This window comes from Lepisma saccharinum, chromosome 27 (assembly GCF_977018435.1).
Source record: "Lepisma saccharinum chromosome 27, izLepSacc3.1, whole genome shotgun sequence".
In the NCBI taxonomy this organism is placed as follows: domain Eukaryota; kingdom Metazoa; phylum Arthropoda; class Insecta; order Zygentoma; family Lepismatidae; genus Lepisma; species Lepisma saccharinum.
The window spans coordinates 32,669,616-32,677,879 of NC_139255.1; positions in this window are offsets into that span (position 1 = coordinate 32,669,616).

Here is an 8,264-nt window from a genome sequence, read left to right on the forward strand (position 1 = left end):
ATATACTATTCAATGTTAAAAATGTTTTAAACACTAATAAAAAAAAATAGGTGTTTTAAACGTGGCCCCCGGGTACTCATTACAATATGTTTCTTTCTTAACTGAATATATACAGGGTGTCCACAAAGTCCTTCTACCGTTACAATGAAACTTAACTTCTAAACTATATGAGATAAATACATGCAGTTTTTTGCAACGTGTTCTACAGCTCTCAAAATTTTATTTACAATTACAACACTTCAACCTGTTCGAGAACTTCTGCAATCCATGTACGAAGTGTGACAAGATCTGGAACACGGGTTTCGTAGACACGATCCTTGACGTACCCCCTAAGGAAAAAAAAAATCCAAGGGAGTGATATCAGGGTAGCTCAGTGGCCAGGAGATTGGTCCATCGCAGCAAATCCATCTCCCAGTGAAATGTCTATCCAAACAGGTTGATGCTGCTATGCTGCAGCGTGTATGGATGGATATCAAATATCGTCTCGACATCCTGAAGGCAACTAACGGGGTGCATGTGGAAGTGTTGTAATTGTAAATAAAACTTTGAGAGCTGTAGAACACGTTGCAAAAAACTGCATGTATTTATATCATATAGTTTAGAAGTTAAGTTTCATTGTAACGGTAGCAGGACTTTGTGGACACCCTGTATTTTCAGCCACTCAACAGATTTCTGTGCACAGTAAACAAAATGACACTGATTGAATGAAAAGACAAAGTTACAAAACATGCAAATAACCACAGGCTATCAAATAGCAAGTATCAAAATTCATTTTAAACAAGTCTAAAAAAAATATTTAAAATGCTGTGTTTTGAACATTGTAAAAAAAAAATTGTGTTTTTTAATAATTTGTAAAAACGAAGTTGTGTGTTTTAAACATTTTAAACAAGTTGTTTTAAACATGCCAACCATACTTCACATCTTTTTCTGTTTTACTTACATGAAAAGTGACCCAACGAGTGATACTGCAATGAAATCTGTTGCCTTTGAATTACTGATGATGTCAGTGTGGAGATGAATGTATTCATCTTATCTGTCAGAGCCAGAACGCAAGAACTTTAAAAGTTTTGTTTCGTCATCTTCCTGCCGGCATTGGCAAGGATAAAATTGAGCTAAAACAGGTGTGGGCAGTAGAAGGAGAAGGAGTATACTGGTTGTGCTGAAGTAAGCCTCAGCTAATGTTGTGACTTAATGAAAGATTCTCAGTGTTGCCATGCTATTCCTCTTGTCTTTTTTTTTTGTATGTGTGACATATAGTGGATACCCAAGAACGGATTAAATTTCCACACTCATTGTTGTCATTTAATAAGTTTTAATCAATGCCTCTTTTAGATGTCAGAACTTTTAAAGTTTTTTTTTATGTGCGCACTGTTTTCTCTTGTGTTCCTGCCCTCTGACAGCATATGGTGTTTGCAGCTATTTGTGTGAATGGGTTGAATATTACATTATGTTTTGACACACAGAAACATATACATATTATGGGAATGACAGATTTGGCAGTAAATAAATACAGAGGAACTTAGTACTCACGGATTCCGCAAGGCTGCTTTTAGTTCTATTAATTTCGGTGGCCACTGCCACCATCCTCGTTGGAACTTGTTGTGTTGTTGCTTGGTGCATTTATGTTTTTTTTTTACGCTAGGTGCACTGTTTTCACCTGTCTGCCTGCATCCATGTCGTCTGCTGTTCACCGGTGTTAATTCCTGTTACTTACCCAATGGGTCTGATGTGCGTGAGTGATTATGAATGTTAAACAGAGATGGCAGCAGAAGTCGTGCAAGATAGAAGATTGCTGTAATATACATAATGACAGTGTAAATTAGCACCAAAGTATATTAGAAAATGAACAATAATAGAATATGGTATAGGAAAATATATAAAGATAATAAATTAATAAAAATACTTGTGAAATGAAACATGTACTCATATGTACGAGGTGTGGCTAGAAAAAAAACAAATTGATGTTGCTGTCGACAAACAACAAGCACGTCAAGGTCAAGCGGTGCATGAGTGTATAACGTGATATTCTGCCTATCGACTGTGTGATATTCCAGGGTGCACGGCGCTCAGTTCTGCTGTAGCTTGTGGACGAAGTGAACCGTACATCTTTGCTTGAACGGAAAAATGTTAAGTGTGAAGGTGGAACAGCATATCAATTTGAAGTTTCTTATGAAACTCGGAAAATCCACCACAGAAACTTATGATTTGTTGAAGGAAGTATACGGAGATGAGTGTTTATCACGCATGCAAGTGTTTGAGGGGTTTCAAAGGTTTAAAGAGGGACGAGGAGTGATCGCAGACGACTCGCATCCTGGACGGCCTTGAACGTCAAAAACGGAATCAAACATTGCAAATGTCGGTGAATTGATTCGAAAAGATCGTCCTTGAGTATTCGAGCTATTGCAAAATAACCAACATTATTAAATTACAGTGCTGACGACCCTTCGTGAACAAGTTAGAAGACGATGACCTGATTTGTGGAAAAGCAAGTTGTGGATTCTTCATCAGGGCAATGCTTCTGTCCACACGGCATTGTCAGTCAAGGCTTTTTTGGCCAAGCATGGGATCACAGTGTTAGAACATCCACCCTATTCGCCGGATATCACTCCGTGCACCTTTTTTATTCCCAAAGGTAAAATCAGCACTGAAAGGAATCAGATTTATGATCGTAGAATCTGTGAAATCAAAAGCAACTGAGGTCATGAACATGGTTTGAGAAAATGATTTCCAGCACTGATTCCAGAAATAGAAGATTCATATGGAGCAGTGTATCAATAGTGCAGGGGAGTACTTTGAAGGGGATAATGTTTGCATTGTACAAAATAACCAATAAAAGATTTTGTAGCAACAGTCTATTATTTTCTAGCCACACCTGGTAAATAGATAAGAAATTTAAAGAAGTGAAAGTACTGATATAAATTTGTGTCCTAACAAATCTTGGATTTGTTGTACTACTACGATCCCCTTTGTGGAAGTTTTGAGACACAAATTTATATTGGTACTTTCACTTCTTTAAATTTCTTATCTATTTACATATGAGTACATGTTTCATTTCACAAGTATTTTTATTAATTTATTATCTTCATATATTTTCTTTATTATCTTATACCGTATTGTATTATTGTCCATCTTCCTAATTTACTTTTGAGCTAATTTACACTGTCATTCATGTATATTACAGCAATCTTCTATTTAGCATGCCTTGTGCTGCCATCTCTGTTTAACATTTGTAATCACTCACGCACATCAGACCCATTGGGTACATAATATTCCTGTAGTAGCGAAGTGTCTGCAATCTAGGAACAAAAATGACAGAAACATGCGAAGCAACAACGCAACAAGTTCAAACGAGGATGGTGGCAGTGGCCACCAAAATTACTAGAAAAAACTAAAAGCATCTTTGTGGAATCGGGATTAAGTTAATTTTGGCTTATGGGGTCCGGATTAATGAGGTTTTACTGTATATTGGCTCTTGAGGGTAATGATAAATGCCAAACTATATAAATACATTTCACAATGTTTGTATTGTTTCATTAAAATACTCAAAGAAATCAAATGATATTAATACCAGAATCATATAAATTGTTCATTTTCCTGTTTTTAACAGCTAACTGCTATTTTTAAAATGTGGCAGGGTTTCCACTGAAACTGGAAATCCTGGAACACCTGCAAAAGTCAGGAAAATTGTGGTTTTTTTGTGTGTGTGTGTTTGGCAGGATTAGAGACTGAAAAAACTCATTTAACTTTTTTCTCCAGGAAGCTTCTTGATTATAGATATTTTGCTTAAACATGGTATTAATATGTCAAAAGATAAAATGGCCTGGAAAGCTATGTGAAAATATGCTACAAAACTTGGAAAAGTCGGGTAATTTGATTTGGTAAAACAAATGGAACATATTTATCAGTACTAGCTGATATAGGAATATTTGTTTAGCTATGCATAAAATTGCTGATAATTTCACAGACCAGAGTAACTGAGAATAAAATTCTGCCATTTTACTTTTTATATTTGTTACGAATATGAAGATATAACTCATATTCTGTGGTTTATGTGTAAATACGAGGGTCACTATTTATATTTTGAGCCTAACAATGAAGGAACAGGAATTTGGCATTGAAAACTGCTTTATTGTTTTTCGAAGTATTCTCCTTTATGGTCAATACACTTTTGCATTCGTTCGAACCATTTGTCAAACAGTTTTTCCAATCTTCTTGAGACACCTCCATAATATGGTGTTTGAACACATCAACGGCATCTTCCGCCGACGAAAATCGTTGTCCACGCAATTTATTCTTGACATTCGGGAACAAGAAGAAGTCATTGGGTGCAAAATCAGGACTGTACTGCGGATGACCCATCAAATCGATTTTTTGACTGTTCATAAAGTCGGTTGTTAGACGAGATGTGTGACAGCTGGCATTGTCTTGATGAAGAATGATCCGACGGCGTTTGTTTGTTTTCCGTATTTGACCGAAGACCTCTGGCAAACAAATTGTTGTGTACCATTCAGAGTTGACCGTTCTACGTTCCTCTAAAGGCACAGTTGCCACATGACCAGTTTTACCGAAAAAAAACAGGCAACCATTTGTTTCGATGTGCTTCGAGCGCGTACAACTTTTGATGGATTGGGTTCATCTTGAAACACCCATACAATCGACTGCTGTTTACGTTCCGGCTCATATGCATATATCCATTATTCGTCACCTGTTACAATCTTATATACGTCTTTTGAAGCACCACAATTGTATTTATTGAGCATTTGTTTGCACCAATTGACGCGAGCGTCTTTTTGAGTTTTTGTCAAATTGTGTGGGATCCAACGAGAACATACCTTTCTCACAGCTAAATGATCACGTAATATTTTATATATTCTGGTGGAACTAATGCCTATGGTTGCCTCAATCTCACAGTATGTCACATGACGATCTTGCAGTATTAGGTTTTGCACAGCATCAATGTTTTCTTGAACAACAACAACTGATTTTGGACGACCTTCGCGAATCTCATCGGTGAGTGAATGGCGGCCACGATTAAATTCATTATACCAGCATTTCACAGTGGCAAAGGATGGTGCTTCATCGCCAAATGTGGAAGTAAGTTGATCGATGCACTCTTGTCTTGATAATCCAAGTCGAAAATCGTAAAAAATCATCGCACGAAAATGTTCACGAGTTAATTCCATTTTATTGTTGTCACGCAATCTCCAAGGCAACATAAACAACACAAATCAAGCTATTGACAAAACATTTGAAGTACGTTTATGGTCAATAATGCCAGACGATTCCGTGCAAACGTCAAATAGCACCTAACTTCAATCAGTGTTGCCAAGGCTCAAAATATAAATAGTGGCCCTCGTATGAGTCACAATCTGTTGATAAGTGATGAGACACCAACTCAAAGATTTTTAATGTTATTTTATAAATTAATTACACTCAGGCTTAAAAAAAATGTATTGCTACAGAAACACAAGTCTTCCATCTGCCCCTATATTGGTCAACATCTCAAATTTTGACTACCTTTGCAAATTTTCTGCAGATCCGTCTCATCAGTGACCTTCCTGTAATTTTCTTATAATTGCCACCTTGGTGGCCGAGCACATTTAGCAGTACACTCCTGATCTCTCTATCAAAGGCTATCGGTGTTCTTCTCTGAGTGCCACTTCATATGTTTCATCCAATCATCATAAAGATTATACAGAAGTGACCAAAAATTAGTGTAAAGTAGGAGAAAAAGTACTAGGTCTGTTACAATTAGAATTTTTAAAGATTCTGTAAAGTATTTTCTCTCACATGTGTGCCACTTACATTGCCGTCAAAGTCTTCCTGATATATACAGGAACTTCCTGGTTTCATGATTTTATTGTGAGGAACTTATGTAACATATCATCATTGTATGGGTATACCTGTGCCTTGTGTCCATAAGTTTCAATTTGAATAGTCTCGCACATCCCTGGTTCCACACTTTGCTGCTAGAGGGGTGCAGTGCAACAAGGCGGAATGTGGAGAGGAGAAAGTATTCTTTCTGTGTCCATCAGTTCCATGAAACGAAATCTGTTACAACCATTTCATGATAGTGGAGGATGAACTTTTAGAAAGAGGCACTAACGGAGAAATGTGGTACAAACAATTTGTGGTGATGGCTTGTCAAAGGAAAATCCAGTGACCAACCATCAGAGTTGAATGAGACAGTGAAAGCTTTTCAACAAAGCGCACGGAAATCAACAGATCAGGCAAGTCGAGAACTTCACATGTGGAGTATTGCCTAAAGTGTGTATGAATGAAGTCGTACCATTTACAATTGCTGCAAGCATAGACTCCTGAAGATTACATCCACTATGCTGCATTTTGCACCGATTTCCAGGAATGAATGGAACAAGACAGCTTCATTGACAAGGTAGTGTGACGAGTGCACTTTTCATCTTAATGGTAAAGTCAACCAAACATCTGCATCCGGCACTAAGTGTGCTAGTATATGTTTTGTATGAAACAAAAGTTTTTCTGTGCAGAGTCACAAGCTAAAGCTTTTTTCTTCATGGAACCCACAGCCACAGGTTTTGTGTACCTTGATATCCAACAGTGACTCATGCCTCAGCTACAGCAATGATTACATTTACCGCTTCACACTTCTACCATCTGGTATGCACATGCAGACTTTGTTTTGTTAAATTGCAGGACACACAATGCCTTCTCTCCACAATGTTGCATTGCACACTCTTAGCAGTGAAGTGTGGGACTATTCAAATAAGAATCTATGAACATCAGGCATAAATCTACACTATAATGATATATTCCATAAGTTTCCCACAATAAAATCATGAAACCATGGAGTTCTTGTTTAATAATATTATCATGAGATAACATGAATACATACATGGTTAACTTTTATATAACTTTTGTTAAGTATTTTATTTTGAAATTGTATAATTTGTGTTCTTCCTTTTTTTTCACATGCATTTACTGCTACAGGCAAAAATTATTGATTCATATATTTCAACATTTAGATTCTTAAATACCGTATATTTCTGAATCCAAGACGAGGTTTTTTGCCGCAATCTCGTGCCCAGAAGTATGGGGTCATCTTGCTTTCGCTGCATATGATGTGGATTTTTTTTTTTTTTTACTGAACAGAACCAAGAACTTTCATTAAGCTCTAACTCTACCCTCTGCCACACCTACCACTTTAGCCTTGAACGTTCGCATGCGCTTTGAGCATTGTTGTGCGATAGCACGTAGTGAGTGTTGTGCCGAACATTTTTTTTTGTTTTTCATTTTTGTGTACCGGTACTTTTATTGTCTCCTTCAGTTACTTGTAATAAAGTAACCATTTGTAAGTTTTGAAAATAGTTTTTCTGTAATCCCTTGTTGAAAAATGGGGGTCATCTTGGATTCGTAGTCATCTTGCATTCAGAGATATACGGTACTAGGCTAGTGAGTATATAGTTTTCAAGTTAATTTATTGTACAGTGTGTATGAAAAGTTGCAGAACCCGAACTTCACCAGCTTATAACACAAAATCTTTAAGCGCTTTTCATGATAATGAAGTCCCATCCATACAGATATATTTTTAATATTTAATTTCTAGTTTAATCTTGACAGCAAATTCTAGAAAATATAACAATAATGGGTGCTTTGTAATGCCGAAAACTCCATGTAAATTTATATTTTCAGCTTCTATGTCATAAGTGAACAAACTGAGGGTTGAATAACTTTTCTAAAACTCTGCACATGCTCTCATTTTTCTGATGTGGGAATAGTAAATGAAGTCTGTTTCTTTTAAAGGGTATAATAAATTTTACCTTTCTCCATAATTAATTGGGTGATGTCAATTTACAATAGGGGAATTGTCTGAAGTGTTGACAGGAGTGGGATAAGCCTTGGTTTTGTCTCTCAATTCAAGATGAGGACAATACCTGACCTCTTGAATCTTGACTGATAGAATGATACCGACATCCGTAATATTCACACATGATGGAGACTAACTGTCAGTATGTTTCTTGTCTAATTTAGTAAATTGGAATGTAAGATTTGTTACACATTCATACAAACCAAGAGTGAGTAATTATTTATTGCTAAGTGCATGTTTTTCCATATGCAAGAAGTAATTTAAAATTGCTATTTTGAAATGAGATTGAGAATGAGACTGGTGTTTTAAGTAGAGACACGTCCGAATGTACCACCTCAGTCACCATCACTAGGTTCAAGTCCCAGCTCTGGACATCCAAGCACACACATTTACAAAACTCAAGACAAGACCAAGAACCATT